The 26,816-nt window shown below is 41.6% G+C and overlaps 1 protein-coding gene across 5 annotated transcripts in view; it reads right to left on the bottom strand.

Annotated features, from left to right (window-relative positions):
* The window catches only part of GRM5 (glutamate metabotropic receptor 5), a 241,633-nt gene extending 234,227 nt beyond the window's left edge, over window positions 1-7,406 (bottom strand). For 2 of the 5 annotated variants that reach the window (XM_017819719.1, XM_017819720.1), the window contains exon 1: window positions 5,666-6,003. The gene's annotated coding sequence lies outside the window, so the exon portion shown is untranslated. Of the gene's footprint in view, window positions 1-5,665; window positions 6,004-6,424; window positions 6,708-7,205; window positions 7,297-7,331 lie in introns of those variants that run through there. The other 3 variants (XM_017819715.1, XM_017819716.1, XM_017819717.1) reach the window with 3 other exon arrangements.
* Window positions 7,407-26,816: the final 19,410 nt, after the last annotated feature.

Genomic DNA, 26,816 nt, shown 5'->3' with positions numbered 1-26,816 from the left:
TCTTTTTACAATATCAAAACTATTAAATTCTTATGACTTTAATTAATTGAATGTATTATCACTTTAAAAATATTTAATTATTTATTAACTTACAAACATTTGGACAGCAATAATACTCTGTTATTTAAAACCATGGATCCTTATTTTTCTGAGCTTCTCAAATTAAAGCTATGTGTTCAAATCACAAGTATATTTAGAGAAATGCCAACTCTGCCTCAGATTGTAACTGGATATACAATTAGATGCCTTTTTATAACCAAGTTGTCTGTGAATCTGCATACGTACAAAGAGAGAGAGTTCAGAGAGTTAGGGTGAGCTTGTGGACTGAAAAAAGTATCCAATGCCCATCCACCATTTCAGTTCTACAACACACATTGAACAAATTTCTTGGTCTTATGTCTATGAATTAAATATGGGGATATATGGGGAAGAGAGGACAGTAAGGCTATTTTTATCTCCTTCACTACAAAGAACAGCTGTTTGCCCTTCTCTGTCTACAGTTGTATCTATCAGTATAAAATTACAGGGTAAAGAATGAGGCAAAGCTGAAAGTCTCCTTTATATTTCTGGTTCCAAAATATTAGCCTATATTATAGCTGGGGGATTCCTATGGCCCAAAAGCAGGTTCTGAGAGCAATAAAATCCTTCAACTCCATTGCATCCAAGGGAAAAGAAGGAGTCAAATGCAGACTGCAGTTGCTCTAAACTAATGAACTTTCTTCACTGTACTAAAGTGAAATTCAATTTACTTGGGACTTAAACTGTTACTAATTACACTGAGAACACTGCTACTTTTTATATTATTAGGCTTAGGACTTGCATCCAAGTACCCAAAGTCAGTGTGGGTTTTTTGTGGGATTTCGTGATGTAATGAAACAATCTGGAATTTATACTGACATAGCTAAGTGAGCCTACTAAATTTCAATGGATTTTTATTTGCATAATAGAGAACTGGTTCTGTGAGCATACTCTTGTGCTCATAAACTTAAAAATCACAGAATGGTTGAGTTGGAAAGGCACTTCAGGAAGTTATCTGGTCCATCCACCCCACTTTAAGTTCAACTAAAGCAGATTTCCTAGCTTCATGTCCAGTCAGCTTTTCAATATCCCTGAGGATGGAGCCTCCACAACTTTTCTGGGCAATTCGTTTGGCCACAAAGTAAAAAGGACTGGGTTTTTTAATATATTTAAACAGAATTTCCTGTATTTCAACTTATTCTTCTTGTCTGCATCCATCCTTCTGATGGATACAGCTGGCCATGTCATGCGAAGATACCATGAGAGTAATCAGGTAAAAAATCCCACTTTAGGCCAAAATGACTGAGCAGAGAGTTGATAGACTAAGAACACTAATTACATTTCCTGGAGAACATTCTTCTGAAGAGAATATGGCCAAGGGAACTACTCAAATATACAATTTTACTGTGCTTCTGTCCCAAGAGAATCACCAAGAAGTCACTTCTCGTTTTGATTACCATTCTCTCTTACTATAGGAAGCTTATTATTGCAAGCAGGATGAGTACTAAAATAAAACTAAGTAAAATTTTATAAGCTTAAATATAACTCCTCTTTAAATTGTTATGGATAACCCCAAAGGGAATTTGACATGCTATAGCCTTCAGACTGAGAACAGAGGTATCAGCAATATCAAAGACAGTGAACTGTAATGGGAATTATTTCCCAATTAATAATTTATCTTCTTTTACTTGCTTTCATTGATGAACACCATGCACAGCACTTATGGTCAAATTTATTTTTCACACTGTCAATTTCTTCAGCATCAATGGCCTTACCCTAAATTTACTGCAACATAGGCAAAATTAAATCAGGTACCTAATTACTGGTGTATCAAGGTTCCTAGTTTATTTTAGTTATGAATCTAACTATAAATTAATCCTGAATTCACGTGCTTTAACAATAGATGACAGATACTTTGGTCTCAGTCTTCTGGTGCATTAGCTTCACACTTGGAGCAATTGCAGAAGTAGTGAGACAAAAAAATAACTCTGCCTATCTGTCCTTTGCTCAGTCTCGCCACAGACAAAAATTTTTGGGCTACCCAGATGGTTGAAGACACAGATCTGATGAAACACTCAACATATTCCTATAACCTCTGTTCTCCCTGGCAAGAAAATCTTCATGCCAGTCTCTGATTCTCAGCTGTACCCTGAGGGCAGAGTTCCAGCTACTTCATGTTGAGGTTTAACTGAGTAGAAAATGAGCATCTGTAATATTCCATGAAACATCACACAAATCTTTCATCATTAAAATAATATAAATCTTTCAAAATTATTTCAATCTCAAATGCAAGTCCACCTGTACTTGCAGTCTGTACAGACCAAAAGAAACAAAAAAAGCATTAATATCTAAGGGCACTAAATAAATTTTGATCAAAAACCAGACTATGAACAGCAGTTCACAAAGTGCTGATTTTCCAGTATGTACGTGGCTGAGAGTTTATACATGGAGCACATCTGACTGTTCTTAAGGGCTTCTGCTACCGCACGTGTAACTGTGTTTAAACCTAAAGGATGACACCCTTTCCTGCTGTGACTTACATTATTATAGCAGCGCCCACTAGTGACCTCAGAGTGAAGCACCTGTCTGCTTTGCAACCTGAATCCTCTTGGCTCTGTAGTTTCTAATAGGTAAAACACGATTTTTTTTTTAATTTATTCTTTTTTACCTCATGAAAAAAATAATCAAAAGACAGGAGTAGAAATGATTTAGTTCAGACTTCTTCTTTGTTACAATTTTGTAAGTTTACAGCCTGCTTGTTCATAATCTCTGAATCTTAAGACAGATTTAAATATTAAAAATAAAATGTCAGATTATTGAATCACAGAACAGTGCTGTGATAGAGTGAGAACTCATGGTCCAATCCAACAAAGCACTCAGGAACATGTTCATTGTTTACCAGATGAAGAATACTGTTGATCAAATATCTATAAAGGCTTATCTAAAGTTTAAGGTCCTTCTTAAAGGATCTTCAGGATCAGAACAATCACAAAAACTAGCATCCTTAAAATCCATTCATTTGTAGTGACAAAATTTATTTATATGCTATATTAATTCTTTTCAGGCATTCATTTCCAGGCATTCATAAACCACAACTAATTTAAATCCATCAGATATGAGATAATATCTGTTGATATGAATCAAATCAGTATATCACAAGAAATTAACCAAGGTTTTGTCATCAGAGAAGGCAAAACCTTAGCAAGCAGAAACTGAATTACTGGTTCAGAGTCAGTCATGTCACTTATCACGCAGCGAAGATCTTTCAGTAGCAAAACATGGAACAGTCCTAGAAAAACAATTACATACAGAGAGAGACCTCTCAGCTCATCTCAGTTGGGATCAATGTCAAGAAAAAGTGTACACTCAGGATGCTAAGGCATGCTGAGTTCTGCTGGCTATTGGCATTGCAAACTCTAAACATTGGGTTCAAGCTGTTCTGGCAATCTATCTCCCAATGCTCAGGGGAGGCTCGCTTTGCAGAAGGTACCCCATACCCCTTCCTCAGAGGTAATTTAGTTCAGTTAAACAAAACCTGATGTACTCAAATGGTCTTTATTTGAAAAGCATGAAATATGAGCATCCTGTTCTGTTTTGAGATTTCTACCACTGTCATTACATTATCAGCTCTATGAATTTCAATGAGCAGTGGATAAAGTTCTTTAAGAAAGAAAACAGCCTTATAGAACAGGAGAGACTACGAAACAGTTTTCTATAATTCCACTTAGAAATAGGAAAAAAAAACTAAGCAGCAAGGAAGAATTTTCACCTTTTGTTCATAACAGCCACTGAAAATAACAGACTAGCATGCCGATCTTATGTCTTCATAGCTAATAAAGAGAGAATGTTATAATTATCAGCAATACCAGGAAGTTCTTCCCCATGCTATGCCCACACACATGCACTTTCTGGTTGATGAAACAGTTTTGGTTTTAGTATGTAGGTGTTTAAACTCCCAGGGAAACTTTCAATGATCTCTGTAATTCCACCAAATACACTGCTTACTGCTGCTGTTACCAAAAACCAGTTACACCATATGATGCAGGAATTAGTAGCTTGGGTTTATTTTCATCTGTAATCCTAGAAATGTTATTAATTAATAAAACTGTATGGTCTGGAGGAGGTGATCAAGAAAAAAAGTAGTAGCAGATCCAAAAAACATTTTTCAGCAAGTCGCAACAAGAGTGGTTATGGTGGCATTCCAGCACTGCCACTATGCCAGAATCACCACAGCTATGTTGGAAAATAGAATGAAAAGAAATCTATATAGAGACCCTAAAAAGTACTCTCTGAACATTTGAAATAACTATTAATGCTGTGATCGTGTAACATAAAAATAAGGATGTAGTCAAAGTATTTGATAATTTGCAAAATATCAGCATGTGATTGAAATGTTTAGGAATACAGTTTATAAAAAGAAAAAAAGAAAAAAAGTCATAGGGAATTTAAAGAACCTAACAGCCTCTATACATCTTTTCCTTTCAGAATTTAGAGTGGTGCATTTTCAACATGTGCCTCTGCCACTTTCAAGATGACCCCCTACTTTGTCCTCAAGACTTAGAAGAAAGAAGTGTCCTGGCTCCCACTACAGTCAGTCACCCCCTCCCCACCACCGGAAATTGCTTCTCAGAAAAGGGTTCGGATGGGAATGGGATTGCCTGGGTGGCGGAGCCCCAGGGTGCGGGACAGCGCTGCCTGCGGGCAGCGGCGGGGGAGGGAACGGGGCAGCGGCGGGGAAGGGAACGGGTAGCGGGAGGCGGGCAGCGGGAAGCAGACGCTGTCCCTGGTGCTGAGCACCGCTCGCAGCCGGCTTTCGCCTCTGGGCAGGTCTATGGAAGGGGAAGGCAAAAAACCAATCAGCCTAAAAATCAACCAGTGGTAAAAATTGCCACAGTGGTCACATTTGGCATGCAGGATCACATTTTTACAAATTAATTAAATAAATAGATCTGGGTCTTGGAGGAAACTATTGGGTGAGGTTAAGTCCCAGCATAGCTACCTGCACTGCCACAACTAAGTGGCTGTGCACACAGACCTATATAGCTGTGCAAGCAGACTGGTTTTTAGGTCTCTATCTCCCTATTCGGATAGCGGTATTGCTGTCCCTCTCAATCCATAATGAATCATTTTTGTACATGGAGACATTACCTTCGATTACTAAATAAGGAACAGACAGGGCTCGCTGATCAGAGCTGAGTGATTTGTCCCAAGGTCACACAGAAAAGTCTATGGCTGAGCTAAGCCTGGCTGTCCCTGGAAAACAAATACATTCCCGTTTCCATTACACCTTCCTGGCAAGACAAATCCCCACTTGTGAACGGAAGGACTATATCACACACATCATCAAGCCCAGGTATTATAGTACCCCAGCCCCCTGCAGCTCCACACGTATCCTGCTCCTGGGGAGGGATTAGTGCCTGCTTCCCTCCAGCACGCCGACACCCTGATGCCCCAGTAAACCCTAGAGAGGTACCACACCAGTTGGCTTGCTGGTCCACCAGGAGTTGTACTGGTCCTCCAGCAACCAGGGCACAGCACAAAAACAAGAGAAAGGGGGGGAAAGGGTGGAAGAGCCTCTCCTGCATCCACAGGGTTTCTGTCCATAATCCAGGGCACACAAATACCCTCTCCCACCCCACATCATTACCTTGTCCGTGGCAGCAAATGCTTCTTCCCACAGTGGTGGCAAACTGATCCTTTTGATGGCAATAATCAAGCCAGGTAGGAGTAGGTACCTCCTATTTTCAGCCACGGCAGAGAATAGCACTCCTCACACAGACCTTCTGGAGCTGAATAATCCTCAAATGCCTCTGCAAAGATCACCAGCAGGTGAGCCCCACTGGGCTAGCATTGTCACTCCTCCAGCTATAGACACATCCTGTTTTCTTCTGATCACAGGCAAATACTGAGGACCGAGTATCCTACCCCCGCAAATGCATGCACATACACACACGCTATGCAACACGCTGTTCTCTCAGAATCGCCCAAATCTCATTTGAAAGAGGCGTGAACGGTTCCTGGATTTAAGGGAGGGGGAAGACATGAGGAGGAGGAATAAACAAACGATGAAACAACAGATGCTCTCTGGCACCATAGCCTTGGTCTTCCTAAATACTTGCTGCAGCTTGACCCACCTGCTTAAACACCTCCGCCCTTCCTCACACATGCACGGTAGCAGCCTCTCTGCATTTATAAGGGGCTAACCCTGCGTTTTCCCCTGCTTTGAAGATTGCAAAGTCCCCCTACAAACCGACACCTCCTTCCTGGCAAGTAAGAAAGCGGCGATCGGTTCAGAGCAGCATCATACGAATGGGGGAAAAAAATAAAAGCAACAACAACAACAAAAAAACCCACAAAACAACCAAACAAAAACCTGGTTAAAATCGAGTCGCGGAGAAGAGTTTACCCCTGCGGTCCCGGCTACCATTTGCGAACTACCCCCGCCGAAGTTTGCTGTCCCTGGGGTCGCGGTGCTGGGATCCCGGGCGCTCTGCTGCCGCACCTGCGGGTCTGGGCTGGGAGGCTAGGAGGCTCTTCGTAAGGGGGAGCACCGGGCTTCAGCGCAACTTTTTAGTGCCACCAAGTGGCATAGATCCCTCCAGGAAACCAAACAGCCTGCCAGCCCTGGGCTCTGCCTGCTGCTCTCTGGCACGGGGAGAGAGGGGGATGCGAGACTAGCGACTACCCCACTACACACATACACAGACAGTGACATCAAGCAGAAAGGAGGGACTGTTTGCCACTGGAAGGATAGATTGCCCTCTCCAGCCCTCGCCCCTTCCCCTGGCTGCAGGGCAGCAGCACCGGCAAGACGAGGACTGATGTCCCTGCCAAGGGCAGATGGAGTTGCCAGCCCTACTGGCGTGTTGTGCCCCCCTGTTCCTGTTCCCTGCGGGCTGCTCCTTGCTCCTCCCCACGGCAGGTGCCACTTGCAGCCACCCGTTCCTACCGGGCTCCCTCCTCTCTGGCACCCCGGGCTCCCTGGACCCACAGGCGCTGCAGTTCCCCGCCAGCCTCCTGCCTCCACAGCCGGCATCCCTGGACCGTATCTGCAGACCTACGGGCAGGCTTCTTATTTGACTACGTTCTGCCCAAAAGCTCGGTACCCTGCGACCCTTCTGCTTCCCCACCCTCCCACAAACCCCACACCAACTCTCTCCCGTGCTATCTGCTGCCCGCACACCTACCTTGCCTCGATTAACCCTTCCCTCCCGTAGTCAACCAAAGCTTTGCATTCTCCTCTGGTATCACTGCATTCTCCCAAATCCTCCCCCTTTCCTCGCTCCCCCGTCTCACGGCTCAGCCCCACACACCCGGCTCCTGCTCCCATTCACACCCAGCCGTCCTGCTCCTCTCCAGCCCGCTGCACCACACAGCACCGCACTGATCCTTTCCTCTGCCCGGGGTGGGCAGGGACCCCCGGCACAGGGCCGGACACGACAGCTCTGAGCTTGGAGTGGGGGTGTATGGGTATTCATGGGGGGATGGGAGGGGTCCGAGGTAACCTGAGCCCCGACAAACTCAACACTTCCCTGCACTCTATTGCAACAACAGCAAACACCAAGGAACCCTCACAACACAATGCTAGACAGAGATCATCTCTTTATTCGAAGCTATTCTTAGCAAATAAATAAATAAAGTAAAATAGAATAAATAAATAATAAAACAAAATGTCATTTAGGTAAAAGCTGGTCTGGCATTTAAAAGGCTGCTGGGTCTGAGCATTTACCAGGTTGTATTTGCAGGGAAGGATTAGCTCGTGCATCCATTTTCGAGAATTAACAGTCTTTCTCTGCCACTGCTCCACAGCTTGATGCTCCCTCCTGGTTCCCCCCACTCTGGGTTGCTGCTTAAAATATTATCCTTTTTTTTAAGCAACTACTGAATGACCCAAATCCTGCTACTTGATGTAGCTGCCCCAGTGCCACTGCACTGCTACATCTAACCTGCACCCTATCCTCCTCCACACCCCTACCCCACTGAGTTAACTTGAATTAACAACTTAAGAACTTAATGTTGTTGNTCTAAAGTTTAAGGTCCTTCTTAAAGGATCTTCAGGATCAGAACAATCACAAAAACTAGCATCCTTAAAATCCATTCATTTGTAGTGACAAAATTCATATACCTGCTGAGTAAATTCTTTTCAGGCATTCATTTCCAGGCATTCATAAACCACAACTAATTTAAATCCATCAGATATGAGATAATATCTGTTGATATGAATCAAATCAGTATATCACAAGAAATTAACCAAGGTTTTGTCATCAGAGAAGGCAAAACCTTAGCAAGCAGAAACTGAATTACTGGTTCAGAGTCAGTCATGTCACTTATCACGCAGCGAAGATCTTTCAGTAGCAAAACATGGAACAGTCCTAGAAAAACAATTACATACAGAGAGAGACCTCTCAGCTCATCTCAGTTGGGATCAATGTCAAGAAAAAGTGTACACTCAGGATGCTAAGGCATGCTGAGTTCTGCTGGCTATTGGCATTGCAAACTCTAAACATTGGGTTCAAGCTGTTCTGGCAATCTATCTCCCAATGCTCAGGGGAGGCTCGCTTTGCAGAAGGTACCCCATACCCCTTCCTCAGAGGTAATTTAGTTCAGTTAAACAAAACCTGATGTACTCAAATGGTCTTTATTTGAAAAGCATGAAATATGAGCATCCTGTTCTGTTTTGAGATTTCTACCACTGTCATTACATTATCAGCTCTATGAATTTCAATGAGCAGTGGATAAAGTTCTTTAAGAAAGAAAACAGCCTTATAGAACAGGAGAGACTACGAAACAGTTTTCTATAATTCCACTTAGAAATAGGAAAAAAAAACTAAGCAGCAAGGAAGAATTTTCACCTTTTGTTCATAACAGCCACTGAAAATAACAGACTAGCATGCCGATCTTATGTCTTCATAGCTAATAAAGAGAGAATGTTATAATTATCAGCAATACCAGGAAGTTCTTCCCCATGCTATGCCCACACACATGCACTTTCTGGTTGATGAAACAGTTTTGGTTTTAGTATGTAGGTGTTTAAACTCCCAGGGAAACTTTCAATGATCTCTGTAATTCCACCAAATACACTGCTTACTGCTGCTGTTACCAAAAACCAGTTACACCATATGATGCAGGAATTAGTAGCTTGGGTTTATTTTCATCTGTAATCCTAGAAATGTTATTAATTAATAAAACTGTATGGTCTGGAGGAGGTGATCAAGAAAAAAAGTAGTAGCAGATCCAAAAAACATTTTTCAGCAAGTCGCAACAAGAGTGGTTATGGTGGCATTCCAGCACTGCCACTATGCCAGAATCACCACAGCTATGTTGGAAAATAGAATGAAAAGAAATCTATATAGAGACCCTAAAAAGTACTCTCTGAACATTTGAAATAACTATTAATGCTGTGATCGTGTAACATAAAAATAAGGATGTAGTCAAAGTATTTGATAATTTGCAAAATATCAGCATGTGATTGAAATGTTTAGGAATACAGTTTATAAAAAGAAAAAAAGAAAAAAAGTCATAGGGAATTTAAAGAACCTAACAGCCTCTATACATCTTTTCCTTTCAGAATTTAGAGTGGTGCATTTTCAACATGTGCCTCTGCCACTTTCAAGATGACCCCCTACTTTGTCCTCAAGACTTAGAAGAAAGAAGTGTCCTGGCTCCCACTACAGTCAGTCACCCCCTCCCCACCACCGGAAATTGCTTCTCAGAAAAGGGTTCGGATGGGAATGGGATTGCCTGGGTGGCGGAGCCCCAGGGTGCGGGACAGCGCTGCCTGCGGGCAGCGGCGGGGGAGGGAACGGGGCAGCGGCGGGGAAGGGAACGGGTAGCGGGAGGCGGGCAGCGGGAAGCAGACGCTGTCCCTGGTGCTGAGCACCGCTCGCAGCCGGCTTTCGCCTCTGGGCAGGTCTATGGAAGGGGAAGGCAAAAAACCAATCAGCCTAAAAATCAACCAGTGGTAAAAATTGCCACAGTGGTCACATTTGGCATGCAGGATCACATTTTTACAAATTAATTAAATAAATAGATCTGGGTCTTGGAGGAAACTATTGGGTGAGGTTAAGTCCCAGCATAGCTACCTGCACTGCCACAACTAAGTGGCTGTGCACACAGACCTATATAGCTGTGCAAGCAGACTGGTTTTTAGGTCTCTATCTCCCTATTCGGATAGCGGTATTGCTGTCCCTCTCAATCCATAATGAATCATTTTTGTACATGGAGACATTACCTTCGATTACTAAATAAGGAACAGACAGGGCTCGCTGATCAGAGCTGAGTGATTTGTCCCAAGGTCACACAGAAAAGTCTATGGCTGAGCTAAGCCTGGCTGTCCCTGGAAAACAAATACATTCCCGTTTCCATTACACCTTCCTGGCAAGACAAATCCCCACTTGTGAACGGAAGGACTATATCACACACATCATCAAGCCCAGGTATTATAGTACCCCAGCCCCCTGCAGCTCCACACGTATCCTGCTCCTGGGGAGGGATTAGTGCCTGCTTCCCTCCAGCACGCCGACACCCTGATGCCCCAGTAAACCCTAGAGAGGTACCACACCAGTTGGCTTGCTGGTCCACCAGGAGTTGTACTGGTCCTCCAGCAACCAGGGCACAGCACAAAAACAAGAGAAAGGGGGGGAAAGGGTGGAAGAGCCTCTCCTGCATCCACAGGGTTTCTGTCCATAATCCAGGGCACACAAATACCCTCTCCCACCCCACATCATTACCTTGTCCGTGGCAGCAAATGCTTCTTCCCACAGTGGTGGCAAACTGATCCTTTTGATGGCAATAATCAAGCCAGGTAGGAGTAGGCACCTCCTATTTTCAGCCACGGCAGAGAATAGCACTCCTCACACAGACCTTCTGGAGCTGAATAATCCTCAAATGCCTCTGCAAAGATCACCAGCAGGTGAGCCCCACTGGGCTAGCATTGTCACTCCTCCAGCTATAGACACATCCTGTTTTCTTCTGATCACAGGCAAATACTGAGGACCGAGTATCCTACCCCCGCAAATGCATGCACATACACACACGCTATGCAACACGCTGTTCTCTCAGAATCGCCCAAATCTCATTTGAAAGAGGCGTGAACGGTTCCTGGATTTAAGGGAGGGGGAAGACATGAGGAGGAGGAATAAACAAACGATGAAACAACAGATGCTCTCTGGCACCATAGCCTTGGTCTTCCTAAATACTTGCTGCAGCTTGACCCACCTGCTTAAACACCTCCGCCCTTCCTCACACATGCACGGTAGCAGCCTCTCTGCATTTATAAGGGGCTAACCCTGCGTTTTCCCCTGCTTTGAAGATTGCAAAGTCCCCCTACAAACCGACACCTCCTTCCTGGCAAGTAAGAAAGCGGCGATCGGTTCAGAGCAGCATCATACGAATGGGGGAAAAAAATAAAAGCAACAACAACAACAAAAAAACCCACAAAACAACCAAACAAAAACCTGGTTAAAATCGAGTCGCGGAGAAGAGTTTACCCCTGCGGTCCCGGCTACCATTTGCGAACTACCCCCGCCGAAGTTTGCTGTCCCTGGGGTCGCGGTGCTGGGATCCCGGGCGCTCTGCTGCCGCACCTGCGGGTCTGGGCTGGGAGGCTAGGAGGCTCTTCGTAAGGGGGAGCACCGGGCTTCAGCGCAACTTTTTAGTGCCACCAAGTGGCATAGATCCCTCCAGGAAACCAAACAGCCTGCCAGCCCTGGGCTCTGCCTGCTGCTCTCTGGCACGGGGAGAGAGGGGGATGCGAGACTAGCGACTACCCCACTACACACATACACAGACAGTGACATCAAGCAGAAAGGAGGGACTGTTTGCCACTGGAAGGATAGATTGCCCTCTCCAGCCCTCGCCCCTTCCCCTGGCTGCAGGGCAGCAGCACCGGCAAGACGAGGACTGATGTCCCTGCCAAGGGCAGATGGAGTTGCCAGCCCTACTGGCGTGTTGTGCCCCCCTGTTCCTGTTCCCTGCGGGCTGCTCCTTGCTCCTCCCCACGGCAGGTGCCACTTGCAGCCACCCGTTCCTACCGGGCTCCCTCCTCTCTGGCACCCCGGGCTCCCTGGACCCACAGGCGCTGCAGTTCCCCGCCAGCCTCCTGCCTCCACAGCCGGCATCCCTGGACCGTATCTGCAGACCTACGGGCAGGCTTCTTATTTGACTACGTTCTGCCCAAAAGCTCGGTACCCTGCGACCCTTCTGCTTCCCCACCCTCCCACAAACCCCACACCAACTCTCTCCCGTGCTATCTGCTGCCCGCACACCTACCTTGCCTCGATTAACCCTTCCCTCCCGTAGTCAACCAAAGCTTTGCATTCTCCTCTGGTATCACTGCATTCTCCCAAATCCTCCCCCTTTCCTCGCTCCCCCGTCTCACGGCTCAGCCCCACACACCCGGCTCCTGCTCCCATTCACACCCAGCCGTCCTGCTCCTCTCCAGCCCGCTGCACCACACAGCACCGCACTGATCCTTTCCTCTGCCCGGGGTGGGCAGGGACCCCCGGCACAGGGCCGGACACGACAGCTCTGAGCTTGGAGTGGGGGTGTATGGGTATTCATGGGGGGATGGGAGGGGTCCGAGGTAACCTGAGCCCCGACAAACTCAACACTTCCCTGCACTCTATTGCAACAACAGCAAACACCAAGGAACCCTCACAACACAATGCTAGACAGAGATCATCTCTTTATTCGAAGCTATTCTTAGCAAATAAATAAATAAAGTAAAATAGAATAAATAAATAATAAAACAAAATGTCATTTAGGTAAAAGCTGGTCTGGCATTTAAAAGGCTGCTGGGTCTGAGCATTTACCAGGTTGTATTTGCAGGGAAGGATTAGCTCGTGCATCCATTTTCGAGAATTAACAGTCTTTCTCTGCCACTGCTCCACAGCTTGATGCTCCCTCCTGGTTCCCCCCACTCTGGGTTGCTGCTTAAAATATTATCCTTTTTTTTAAGCAACTACTGAATGACCCAAATCCTGCTACTTGATGTAGCTGCCCCAGTGCCACTGCACTGCTACATCTAACCTGCACCCTATCCTCCTCCACACCCCTACCCCACTGAGTTAACTTGAATTAACAACTTAAGAACTTAATGTTGTTGTGGAATAGAGGAAGTGGGATAGTCTTGCTATGGCTCCATCCATGATCCTAATTCCCTGTGATCCCTTTATTGCTGTCTCTCTTCCACAACATTACCAACTTGACTGCTGCTTTCATCCCCAAGCGTGAAGGACAGAGATCCCACATGTCCTTACCAGGTGTGGAGCCTGGTTTTTTTTTCCTTCACATCCTCCTTTAGTCCCAGCCTGGGGCTGGCTGGGAGCCCATCAGATGGCACCCGCTTCACATTCTTGCCCAACCCTCCTGATTTCTTCAGTCACTGGCAGAGGCCAGTTTTTAAGCAGAGGACAATGTGAGTGTGTGTGCCTGTGACTGTACCAGTTTGTTCCCTCTATGCAGTTCCAAGAGCTGGTGCTGGTGCTTGAAGGGATGAAGGCAGGTTATTACACAATAGGAGAGATACCACTAGTTACTATTCTTGTCACTGACCTGGTAGAGTGATAGGTAAAGACCATCTTTTCTCTTCCTCCCTACACCCAGGGTCCTCTCAGACATTGTCTTTCCCATTAACCATGGACTGAAATTGCTAGAAGGTCAGGAACCTGGAAACAGAGAAGAAGAGGGAACATATATTTGCAGAGAAGGCACAGATTACAGAAGGAGGGGAGGGATTTGTCTGCAGAAGGGAAAGATGAGACCAAAAGCAAAGTGGTATTACTGTGCACAGGAGGAGAGGTGAGGTGCCATTGGTTTGCTGGGCTGTCATAGCAGTTGTCTGTCTTCTCCTGGGACTGTGTGTGATCAGGGAGTCAGAAAGCAGCCACTTCTCGTTGCCAACAGAGACAACCAGCTGGCTGGCAGGATGATGGGTGACCTCCAGCAGATGAGAGAGATGATCCCCACACAAGAAGGACACAAAGATTTGTGTAGAAGCAATGGGGAATGCAAAGAAGCTCCTAAACATACATCCCCAAGGACTCCCTGTAAATCACAGCCCAGAGTCAGAGTTCACTGTGCCAGATGTTTGGAGCAGCTGGATCAAAGATTAAAGGATACAAACAGAATGGATGGGGGTGGCCAAGGCACTTGCATTCCTAATGCCTCTTGTTGACCCTTTAAACAGGGTCTCAATAAACACAGATATATAAAAGGTTCTTTTCTCTTGCTCTCTTCCTCCCCTTTCTCTTCTCCTCCAGTTCCATCATTTTACACAGTCAGTTTTCTCCACTAGTGGTAGATTATTATTCCCCTACCAAGAAATTTCACCTACTATTTTGACACTATTTTAAAAGTTAATAAAATGAAAGTTTTCTCTACCTCTTTGCAACAGCACCAGCAAAACATAAATAAACCAGTACCTGAATAAGGAGACATAAAGACTACATTTTATAAGCCCACTATTGGTAACATTCATTACTTCTGTGGCAGTAGAATCTATAGATACTAACACATTGGGCAAGACTGAACATGTTCTCTATCTCTGCACTCTGAGCAGCTCACGCATAAAGAAAATTGCAAGGTGAGTCTCCAGGTGTGATCAGTGTCTCTAAAGAGCGAGCTAACCACCCTAACACTTTCAGACTGAAAATAAGGAGGCTACAGGAATACTAAGTTGGATTCTTCTCAGCTCCAGAATGAATAAACCGTGTAGGACACAGGCAGTACAATAAAAGACAGAGTATGGACAAGAGGGTGATGTTGTATTGACCAAGATAAGCCAGGCACCTGTTTTCTTGCAAAGTAATCTCTAAGACAAAAACAAAATGAAAAAAAAAATGGATATTATGTGGTTGTGGAGACATTAGGATGAGTCCAGTTCTCTGCATAGATTTCAAAGTGAACTTATTCCTCGGAGGGATATCTATATTGTACCAGTGTGCTTTCAAGGAATTTGTGACTAATTTTTGAGTCTTGATTGTGCATACGTATAAAGAAGACACTGAAATACCCAACACCTCCAAGACTCTTCTAATCTGTGCAAGGAATCAACCCTCAGCTCTTATTAGCTGGGAAAAATCAGAAATCCCAAACTGAACCTAGCTCTGAAACTTCAACATTATTCCATATGCTCAATCCCTGACTAAGGATTCTTACCTTAGATTTAGATTTAGATTTAGAATCTACGATTGGAAGTGCCTATAAGCTCTTGTTTTGTCTGACCCTTATGTTCATGAGTGGAAAACAGGACGTGAGAGAGGGAGGCAGAATACAGAGCTCTGAGGAGGATGCTTGCAAGAAGAGTATAAAAGGGGAACATGAAGTCTTACTTATTTATGGAGATTTATGTGAGTAATGGGGTGCATCAGATGTGGCTAAAAGATTGCAGAATACATATGTCCTCAGATTTACCCACAAGAAATTGTTTTAGGAAAATGAAACCAGATTGTAGGGTGCCTGGAAAAAAAAACCAAAAAAAACAAATTAAAACAAACAAACAAAAAAACCCCAAACCAAACCAAAAACCACCACAAAATGGTTGAATATACTCTAGAAATTTTTTCTATGTATCCTCCCTGTAATTCCTTCTATGTCCTTTCCAGGGAATGAATTTCATGTCTGAAGTGGCTATACTTGCCAAAGTGGGTAAGTAGAACTTCTGTAGTATTAAAACTGTTTCATATTAGTAGGAGTATTCAGGGTCAGTTACTTCAACTGAGGAAATTTGGTTTATATTTACCTTTATGACTAAAGGTATTATTCCTATTATTCAAGGTCAGTTTCACATTATTTCAGTTATTATAAGCATTTTTAAAGTTTTAAAATTAATAAAAATGCATGACATTTGTGTGATTTCTTCTTGCTTTCTTTGTTATTTCCACTTTACGTATGTACTCATTTTGTCTCCAGCTATCTTCTCTTATGCTGTTCCAATCACTATTTTCCACCAAAGAATTCTAACACATTCATCAAAAACCTCAAAATTGATGTGTGAGGATCTTAATTAAATGCGATCAGGATGCACACACTGAAAGCAGAGCTTAGAGTATAGACAGGCCTCCCTACTGAAATTCAAAGAAGTACACACAACTCCAAAACTTAACAAACAAACAAACAATTTGATAACACTACAGTTCTCATGAAACTCCACACCTTACAAAGATATTTTTGTCTCTGCTGGGGAAAGTGGTTTAGCATTCTCACATGATTCAAAATCGGATGCTAGTGCTCCTATTTCTATTTCACAAGTTCCAATCTGAGTGGGGGAGTGCTTTTAATGAAGGCTGACAGAATGAAACCTCCACTTATGCTGCTGTATGTTACACTGTCTTCTCTCTGCAGTGAGAGTAGAGTACTAAATGGGTGAAACTCAACTAGTAGGTTCCTTTGGGGTTTTGAGCTCACTCTTGTTTACCCTAGACTGGCACCTTCAACTGAACAGTGGAGGGGCAATGGGGATGGGGTTGTTAATGTTATGAAGTCCCCAAACCTACACAAAGGGAGACCAGATCTGTGTTACTGTTATTGATTCATGCGAATAAAAGTCAGGGAAATTCCTAGCTCTGAAATGGAATTTTACTCATTTCATGCTGTTGACTGCAGCTCTTTGAGCGTTACTATCCAACCAAATCCTTATCTACTGAGTGGTCTATCTGTCAAATCCATGTCTATCCAATTTAGAGACAAAGATGCCCTGCAGGACAGTGTCAAATATTTTGCACAAGTCCAGAGAGATGTCATCAGTCACTCTTCCCTCATCCAGCAATACCATAAGCCTGCTGTAGGAAACCACCAAATTTGTCAGAAATGATTTGCCCTTAGTGAAGCCATGTTGGCTGTCACCGATCACCTCCTTATTTTCCATGTAGCTTACCATAGAGTCCAGGAAAATCTACTCCATGATCTTTCCAGGCACAAAAGTGAGACTGACTGACTCATGTTTCCCTGACTCTTTGTTTTCTTCCTTTTAAAAAACGGAGGTTGAGTTTTCTTTTTTCCATTCAATGTGAACTTCATTGGACTGCCATGAGTTCTCAAATACAAATGTGAAGCTTCTCCTATCCATCTACTGAAGGCCTCATCTACTCGATCTTCCTGGTTGGAAGCAGACCCTCACTATAATGTCACCTGTCCCTGTTCTCTTTTTCATCCTCACCTATAAGCTCTTGGTTGACTCTTTCATTCCCAGGCAGGGCTCCATGCACTCCAGCTGGTCATTGACCACTGGGGAGAAATGCCCTTTGATTGGAGAGCCAACCTTAGGACTATCCTCTGTGGACACAAACAGAACAGAGTATAAAGATGAATTTTACCTGAGCAAAATTCTGTCCTCTAAATGAGAGTGGCAAAATGTCACTGCAATGCTCCACACTAATCACCTTACTGGTTTATTTCAGCTGAAACACTGTTTTTTCTAGCTATTCTTGGTCAGCTGATTCCTCCTGCTGACACTGTGATATGAATCCCGTTCCCTCCATGAACAAAGAAGATTGGCAAAAGACTGGGAAATACGTAGCACAGAACAACCTTGCTCCTGCAGCAACACAGACTTGGATCCGCACGTGACTGCTTGGCAGTTCACCTACCACAGAAGGTGACTTGGAGCCAGCTCCGTCTCCCTGCTCGTAGCTATTTCTGTGCAAAATGTCAGCTGGGGAGAAGAACCTGTAACAGTGGTAGGGGTCATAGACACAAAGTAATTTCAGTCCTTCACCTTTCTGTAGGACACCAAAAAGAGAGAAAAAGAGAACTACAGCCAACAGTAACCAGAAGTGTTATGTTTGGTGTATATCCTTAAATTATAAATCACCAATATTGCTTTCTTAGGTAAACAATTACTGTAGTTACCATAGGAACACTGAATGGACAAAAAAGTCTTTGTATTTTGAAGATGACTACTTTTTTGAGACCCAGCAATGTGAACGGCTTCTGTTCAAGTATTTACAGTTACTGTCTAATTAAGTTTCTGCATGGCCCATTGAAGAAGTAGGTACACCTCAATGTTTTATTGGCATGACTTCAAGCACTGAGAAAGCTCTTGAGTTTGTGAAATGTTTTTTTGTGGTTAGTTGTTTTTTTTTTGATTCTAGAAATGGAAGAGGTTGATGAAAAAAATTAGTAGATAAATTACTTTGAACTGTGATTATATACCAAATGCAGTTCTCTTACATATTGCTCTCATTTTCTCTTGGTAAACCTATCTACACAACCATCCAAAAATTTTGCTCTGTCACATTTCATGTTTCTCATAATAGCCAACTTCTCCTTATATAAAAAGATAGATTTTTTCTTCCTATGACTATCAATGGCCACTAAAAGAAAATAAAACTGAAATAAAAGTAGCTTTGTTGTTCGATGATATATGACTCTAGATGTCTAAGGCTGCTTTATTAAGACAAAACCAAAGTTGAACAGTCATATTCGATTTATACTTAGAGCTCCTCCGATATCTTTTCTGGTTTCTTCTTTCAAGGTCAAAAGAGTTGTACTGTGGTTGCATGACACATGAATAATCTGATTTCTAATGGATCGCAATCACTGACAGAAATGTACGAACATGAATGACTTGGGTATTAAGAGTGGGTACACAACAAAACTCTCCTTATCAGACATAGGCTACTGTAATGTGATATCTTCCTCTGGTCAACTCTACTTCCTTCATGATCAATGGATAGGAATTGGTGCTTGGCTGATACAATTAGTGTATCCTAAAGAAGTCTTCATGTGAATTCACCTTAAGATTGGCCAGTTTTTGAAAACAAGACTAATTGAGGAGCAGATAGCTGCCTTATGAACTCTTGGAGTTACGTAGGATGAACACATAACATGTTTTCATAAAAAAGGCAAAACTGCATTTAAAAATCTGTCTGGTTAAGAAATTGTCAAGACTCAAGTATAAGCTTCTTTGGGGGAGCGAGGGAAACAATCGTCTGTTTTTTCCCCAGTATGGGCCACTAGCTGAATATGAAGTTTAAATGTTCACTTCTCCACTTTTTCTGAGTTTAAACATCAGGCTGTGCCTTAAAGCAGCTCAGAGACATGGTGTACTCAAGCATACTCTGCACTTATTCATTTTTCAAACCTACCCTATTGTATATATTTCTAATGCAGCTACTCCCACAGCATTGAGCTGACAGAAACGCTGATCACAGTATGGCTCCAGTGAGATTCCCAATACGAATTCTGACCATAAGAAGGCATGTGAAAAATCCCACTGTGACCCCAAGAAGTTCTAAGAGATCATTTCTGACTTAGGATGAAAAAAAGAAGGAAATGAAATAATATTTGGTTATAATTCTGTCTCTGAATAAGGTCTCATGGATGAGCACTTGGATCCTCTCTGAGTGCAGCAGAAGTAAAAAGGCATAAAGAATGAGCGAGGGAACAATGAAACCCTTCTTGTAAAACATGTGTTTTGGTAGAAAAAAAGCAGTGTCTTTTCTTCCATTTTTTGTACCAATGCAACTCTATTGCACTTAGATTAGAAAACTGCCATAACTTCTCCATTTTTCTTGTAGATCTCTAGAGTAGGCCAAATGTTTGCCTCCCCTGCTTCCCACACTTTTCTTAAATGTGGTGGTTTCTTGCTAAAACAAAAAATAATTTAAAATAAAGTACTTACTCAAAAATCTTCCATTCCATGTTAACTTGATATGAAGTTGGAGTGAGATGAAGATGGGCCTTGTTAAAGCCAAAGCCTGCACTAAGACAGAAAAATACTTATTCTTGTATAGATGGATGTTTTTTTGATTTGTTTCAAGCCAGTACCCACTGAATAATTTGCATAAATGAAACCAATGTGAAATAATAGACCCAGTCTAAGAAAGAGGAACATCTTAATCTCTCCAGTGTTTGGTAGGCATGACATAGAAGAAGACTACTGGTTATGTGTAATGCCAAAACTGCAGTGAGGTCTATGTGTACATTACTGCAAGGAAGGCAAAGAGGTATTGTTTTAAGCAGAGATGAAATTTTGTGCTGCACAGAAAAAAGAAACAGTTCACAACTCTCAGTCACACAGACAAATTTCACATCTAAACTGGCCCCAAAACATTGCTTTGTCCACTGGGCTATTAACCTCAGTGGAGGAAGAGAAACAAAACTCTCATAATATGGTCAAGTTTGTTAGGACCATATTTAAATAGACAATTCTCTTCTGAGTTGATGCTAATATTTTCTCAGTAAAGAGCTTCTGTTTGTTAGGTTTTTAGAATACTGATGCTATTCCTGATTTCCTGACACTGTTCTTTTTTTAGATATAAAACAATATGATTTTGCTTACATGGAGTTTAACATTGAAATCAAGAATGAAAAGCTTTGCTGATGCAATGAGGAATCAGTTGCACAAGACATATCGGCCTAGATTTTTTTTTTCAGTTTTGGACACAAAGCATTTGTAGCCTCTTTGAGACTGACACTACTGACATTATGCCTTCAGCAGCAAAAGAACATATGTATTGTCTGGAAATAATCTTAATAATTTCTTTCAAAAAATAATATAAAGAAAAGGAGCTAAGTGTGGAGGAAGACTGTAAACTAACTCAGAGAGTACAGTCATTTTGGTAATGATTTGCTACATTAAAGAAGATATCGGGAGTGTACGTTGCCATATTTTCTTTGCAGTCATATACAAGAAATGCTTTCTAAATATAACGAGTTTGTTGCTTGTGTTGACTGAAAACAAATTACTCCTGTAGCCAGAAGTGAGTTATTGAAAGATTGCTTCTGGAACAGATAAAGATTTTTAAAATACCATTAGGAAGAACTAGGATAGCACTAAGCATGCTATCAGATTAATCCATGTGATAGGAAGTATTCATCACAACTCACTTTGGGCTTTTGTGATATAGATTCATTACTTTTTTCTACAGCTGTGCTCATACCAACATGCAATATCCAAATATAATTAAACGGATCACATTCTCTTCAAAAATCGTGCCTTCTGAGACACAGAACTTTGCTTTGTTGTAGTTCTGTAAACTGGAGTCCTCCAGGGTTTTAGTATCACAACTGTCCATGTAATTTAAGTTTTATGGGTTTGCTACCATTTGAAAGCTCTGCAGATTATCATCTTGCTGTGTGACCTTTTCCTGAACCTGATAAAATAATCACGATTTTTATTCAAGTAGAAAAATAAAATGAGAAGAAGTTAACTACAATTATTTTAGCCTTTGCCTTCTCATCAATTTCATGTCATCCTCTGATTTTTGTAGGGGAGAAGTTGAGAAGTCAATCTTCCACTTTGTTAATTGTTTTGTTTTGGGGGGTGTGTTTTTGTTTGTTTGGTTTGGGTTTGGTTTGGGTTTTTTTGTTCATTTTGGTTTTTTGTTTGTTGGGGTTTTTTTGGATCGAAGGGATAGTTTATGCTAAAATCAATTTACGGAGAAAGTATGAAATGTAAAACATTGACATGGACTCCCCACATACACACACATACCCCAGATGTGGCAAGTGCAGATAAGAGTCCCCATGGATGTAAAGGTTAAGAAGCAGTTAGCACATCTTCACTTTATGGAACTTGGTATTCCACCTCATTTAACCAGTCAATGTTTGTTCCAATCTTCATCTAAGCCTAAAGACCAAAAAGAGAAGAGAATGTGAAACTTTGGAATTAGACTCTTGCTTTTAATCATGATAAAAAATCTGTAAATTAAATCAGCAAGCTTCATCTTCCCCAATTAAGACTATAAAAATGTCTATATAGTGAAATCCCATCAGTTTGTCCACTATGGTTGGGGCAACTCAGAAAAACAAAAAGAATATTATTAATTTTACTTAAATATTTGCCTTAATTGGAGTAGAATAATAGCAAGAGTCATCACTGACTGGCTCTTCAATGGACATTATGTCAAAGAAGTCAAGAATTTCTAACAATAAAAAGGCTTTAGTAGACCTTTCCATAAAATACTACTTTTTAAATAAAAGCTGTTATAGATAGCAGTAGTAGATAAAAATGAAACTGAAGTTAATAAGTTATATACAGCATTTCAAGAATTCAGAAACTTTGCATGTTTGGAAACTTGCAGACATCTGAAATATTGGAAATAAAAGAATGAACTAAAAAAAAATCTAGCAGGATGTTAAAGGTGTTTTTATACTTTCCATGTTACCCTTTACTGTCTCCTGCAACGAACAGTAGTGTAAAGCAACTATCTTGATGACTTTTTGATATTCAATGCTCTAGAGATAGAGGACATACTTGGATTATATTCTGCTTTGACAAGCTTTCAATGTCTGCATGAGAAAACAAGGTTGGATCTCGAACTTCTGCAGTTTCATACAGATACAGATTCAGAAAGACTATCAAGAAAGAATATCTAAAAGGCCTTCTAGTATTCAGAAACCTTGAGACTGACATTTCTTACTCTATTTTCCCTTCACTTACCACAGAAAAAGCAAACAAACAGAATAAAATTACTTTTGCCAAGAATGAGTACTGAATTGCAAACCTCAATGTTTTTTCCCCCCTTATGTACATAATCAACAAGCCATTTGTTCTGCAGTAAAAGCTGCTTGATATGTTGCCTCAAAAGCACTAAAAGAAAGGCTGATAACATACTTCACCACTTTGGAGGCAGCAAGGACTGCACATGCTCAGTGCAGTTATCACCTAGGAAACAAATGATTGCATCTTATTTTTGGCATAAGGCTGTAGGTGTACGAAAGATCTGAAATACACTCCCACACAGAGCTGAACTCATTCCTCATGATGCCAACACGAGTACTGAGCGGAGCCGCTGGAAGCACCTCCTAGCGGTAGCCAGAGAACCACCCACGGGCACTAGACGTGGTATCAGGGCTCCTCGCCGCATGAATTCCCCAGGAACATGCTGTTCCAGCCAGCATAATGCACAAGTCAGGGCAGGCAAACATAACAGGCTCTTTGGAGCTGAAGATCTCTGAATAAAATCTGTGAGGTACCCAGAAGTAACATGCATCAAGATGTAAAAGCATTCAAATGGATTTTAATGAAACAATTAATTTAAGTGCTTCTCAGATCTTGATGTAAATTGCCTCTGCATCACAGCATTACAGCAGGATGCTTAACAAATTGATAGATTTTAAGGCCAGAAGGGACCATTATGATCATCTAACCTGACTGCTTGCATAGTACAGGTCAGAGAATCTCACCTGAAATTCTGTAAGTAAAGCCCATAACTTTGGATTAAGCAAGAGCATCTCTTCCTAAAAGCCTTCCAAATTTAATTTAAAAAATTTTAATGACAGAGAATCCATTGCAGCTCGAGATAAATTGTTTAATGGGATGTTGCCATAACTTTTAAGGTTTGCATCTTATTTTTAATCATCAGTTTCCAGATTTTTATCCAATGTTCTTTTTCAAGTAAGCAGCTTGCAATATAATTGTGACCTACTTGGAAGGAGTTTGATTGTGAAATCTTGAGCAGCCTTGGCTATGGCAAAGTATGTACGTACAATTACCTTTCCATCTTTTTTTTCCTTCTCCCCAAAGGACAGATAAGCATGTCCTTACCTTCGTTTTGTGGATCAGGATCATTCTTGCCATCTGTTACATGCAAATATTTGCCATGAAAATGTAGCTTTCAGGAAATAAATGTTTGGTTTCATTCTGGTGTCCTTATACAGGATTTTCCTAAAAGGGAAATGTCTCTAAAGCACTGTAGGCATAAATTTATACAAAAATTGATAGTTTACACTGCCTTTCCACATGGACATGCTTACTGCATAGTAGCAAAAAGGGAGTAACTCCAAATTCAGGAATGAACTCACTTTACCCCATATTCCACAGTTACCTTCATCTCTAGACATGTCCAGAGTACAAAACGATATTTCATCCTGATCTTAACACGCATATATGCAATCTCATAAACAGCAGAAAAGAACACTTGTGATTTATACCCAGAAAGGAAATGAGAATGATCTCTTCTAGAGTTATGCACATGAAAAGGAATCATATAGAAATGATGATTTCCTTAAATCTGACAGGGTAATACAAATACATACCATTTAACTGTCCAGTCTGCCACCCTTATGGCTTGCAGGATTCATCCTATCTGTACTGTGATGGTCCATCTGCTAGCACTAAGATGAAGTTTTTCTTTTTGTCTGTACAGTGCCTGACACAGCAAGGTCCATGGTTAGGGACACATGGGTGTTATTACAGCAGAAATAAGAAGTGCTAACCATAGTTCACTTCAGTGGGACTCAGTGTGCACATATGGTCTGTCCATATGGAGCTGATTTCAGGATGGGTTCCTTTATGTGCAGAACCTTAGAGGTTCATAGATAAAAAGATGAAACTTTCAATAAGGAAAATAAGTAGAGAAGAAAAAAATTAAAGATGGTAACCAGAGAAGATAATATTATTTTTCCTTTCAAACCTCAAAAATCAAAAGCAAAGAAAAAATAGCCACTGAGAAATTAAAATCATGACTACCTAGATTTGAGTTGCTCATTAATTATGGATACCACCTTGTCTCACACAATGTTAACACTGTAGCCAAGAAGTATGTTGATAGAATTAATAGCTGAAAGAGATGATCATGTGTGGAGAGGCTACTTCTAGTTTTGAGAAAAATAATGGATAACTATGTTGCAGCCTTATAGTTTTTCACAGTTTATAAACTGCTGCTTGGTAGGCCAAGGTTAAAATGATCACGTAAAAATTACATGTCCTAAGACATCCGTGAAATGATTTCATCTTTGCAAAAGAGAGTGCACACAAATTGATGTAAATTGCAGCATTCATATTTCTGACTTAGTCAAACGCCTTTAAAGCTTGATGACAACAGCAAGCTGAAATCAGCAAAGGGAATGTAGCAAGATGGAGGTGAGACAAGGATCAAGTGATAAAGCAGAGCATTTCTAGCATCTAAGCCACTGCTTTGGAAGACTCTGTCCATGGAAAACAGCTTGACCTCCCTCCAAAACATCTGCTGCTTCAGTGCAAGGTCTGTGATGAAAGACACCACGAAGTGAAGATAAAAGGTGACATTTTCACTTGAACAACAACTCCTTACGATGTAAGGCTGCAGGTTGAATAACTATGTAGGTAAATTTGAAGTAGTATAGGTGTATGGATTACAAACTGTCTCTGCAGCCTTTATTAGCACTACTGTGAATTTCTGTACATGCCTAAGGGAAGAGTGGACCCTGGAAGTCCCATGCTAGGACTCCATGTACTCCTATCATAACTGGGTTTTGTTCATTATAATTTTGACATTCTGCAGTCACTGTTTACAGCAGACTATGCTATCCTTTCTGCTTTTTCTTAATAATATTTGTTACGAGTGTGTTAGACTGAAAACAAGTCACACACATTCTTTATTCATCACTCAGATTTTCTTTGTAGTCCCTTGTCTACAAGTTATTCAGTAGAATTATTGTGGAGCTTCTGTCCTTTACATGCAACTTTCAGAAACGATTACTTTTTAGGTACAACAGCTTCAGAACTGGCCATCTGCTTCCTGCTCCCAGGCTCTTCAGCCTGTGTTCCACAGAAGAAGCTTACGTTGGGATACTGGGAAGGAAGAGCACATAGAAGACATTACATATTTTGCATGTATTTGTGTTGAAATAAATTCAGGATTTCCCAAATATTTTTGTTGAGTTTTATAGTTGTATTATTTAATCTCTTGTTTACTCTCTGCCTTTGTAAAGGAGACAGATTGTAAAATGATTCCTCTACAGTAGCCAGACTCATAACATGTATTAAGAGAAATAATTTATTACACAAGCCGCAAAACTTTAAGACTGAAAGTGTCACTTTGTAATTAAAGTGTCAGAACAACTGGGACAATTTATAAGGGTTATATAATGTAATTATTATTCTGAGATTTGTCTGTTTCTTGTAAATTTTGTCTACTCCTGACACATGTGTTAGCCATGTGGTATTTATACCATGGCCTTTCCAAGCATAGTTTCAGGGATTAACGTACGATAAATTAATGTATAAATCTTTAAAAATCAGATTAGTAGTATAAAATAATAAGTCCATTGTCAAAATAAGAATAACAGTTGAGCTTCCCAGTGTGTTAGTTCTCTTTTGTGGGGCTCTGAAGATATAGTACAGGTCTAAATGTGCCATGCTTTACACGTAACACTAGCCATGTGCAGATTCATCTTGCCCAAGGGAGCCTTTCTGTGAGGTACAATCTAAAAGTATTGAAGACATGGCCAAGCAGAGGGAAATTTGAGTTCACAAATGGTGATACTTATTGCTCACTGGTGCTTCAAAGCCACATGGGTAAATATATTCAGCCTGAATCATTTCCTTAAAGGTTTACAAGTTCTACTGTGAACCACTCTTTCATGCAGCTAAACTCCAGTTCAAGGTAGATGTAAACATGACATTTAATCTGTGTTGGTATCACAATATACTTGTAAATACCTTTTGAATACTGAGATTATTTTTGACTATTTGTAAACATGGTTTTGCGACTGATTAGATAAAAATTACCAAGACCTTATTTATTAATATTCTGGGTCAGGACAGAACTCCCTTGTTTAGGTATCACTACCAACGGATTGACATAGGAGCTAGGTGTCTGAACTTCTTCCATTTCTGCTGTGGAGATGTAGGACAGGAGGCACCTGTCTAATTGTAGATACCTGTTGACATCTGAGATGCAAGGGGACATTTGAGACTGCACTGGGCTAGCAAAGCAGCATGGGCGGTGAAGGAGACTTTCACCTCTTTGGATTCTGAGTTGGGTCACAACTGGGTTATCATCAAGACTCAAAAGTCACTAGGTGCCTATGCATCAGCAGCTGAATCCTTCTTTTAGCTGAGGTCTGGTGGCACCTGGAGAGTTAAC

Source organism: Lepidothrix coronata, unplaced genomic scaffold (assembly GCF_001604755.1).
Source record: "Lepidothrix coronata isolate B3197 unplaced genomic scaffold, Lepidothrix_coronata-1.0 Scaffold76, whole genome shotgun sequence".
Lineage (NCBI taxonomy): Eukaryota > Metazoa > Chordata > Aves > Passeriformes > Pipridae > Lepidothrix > Lepidothrix coronata.
This window is presented reverse-complemented; position numbering and strand designations above follow the sequence as displayed.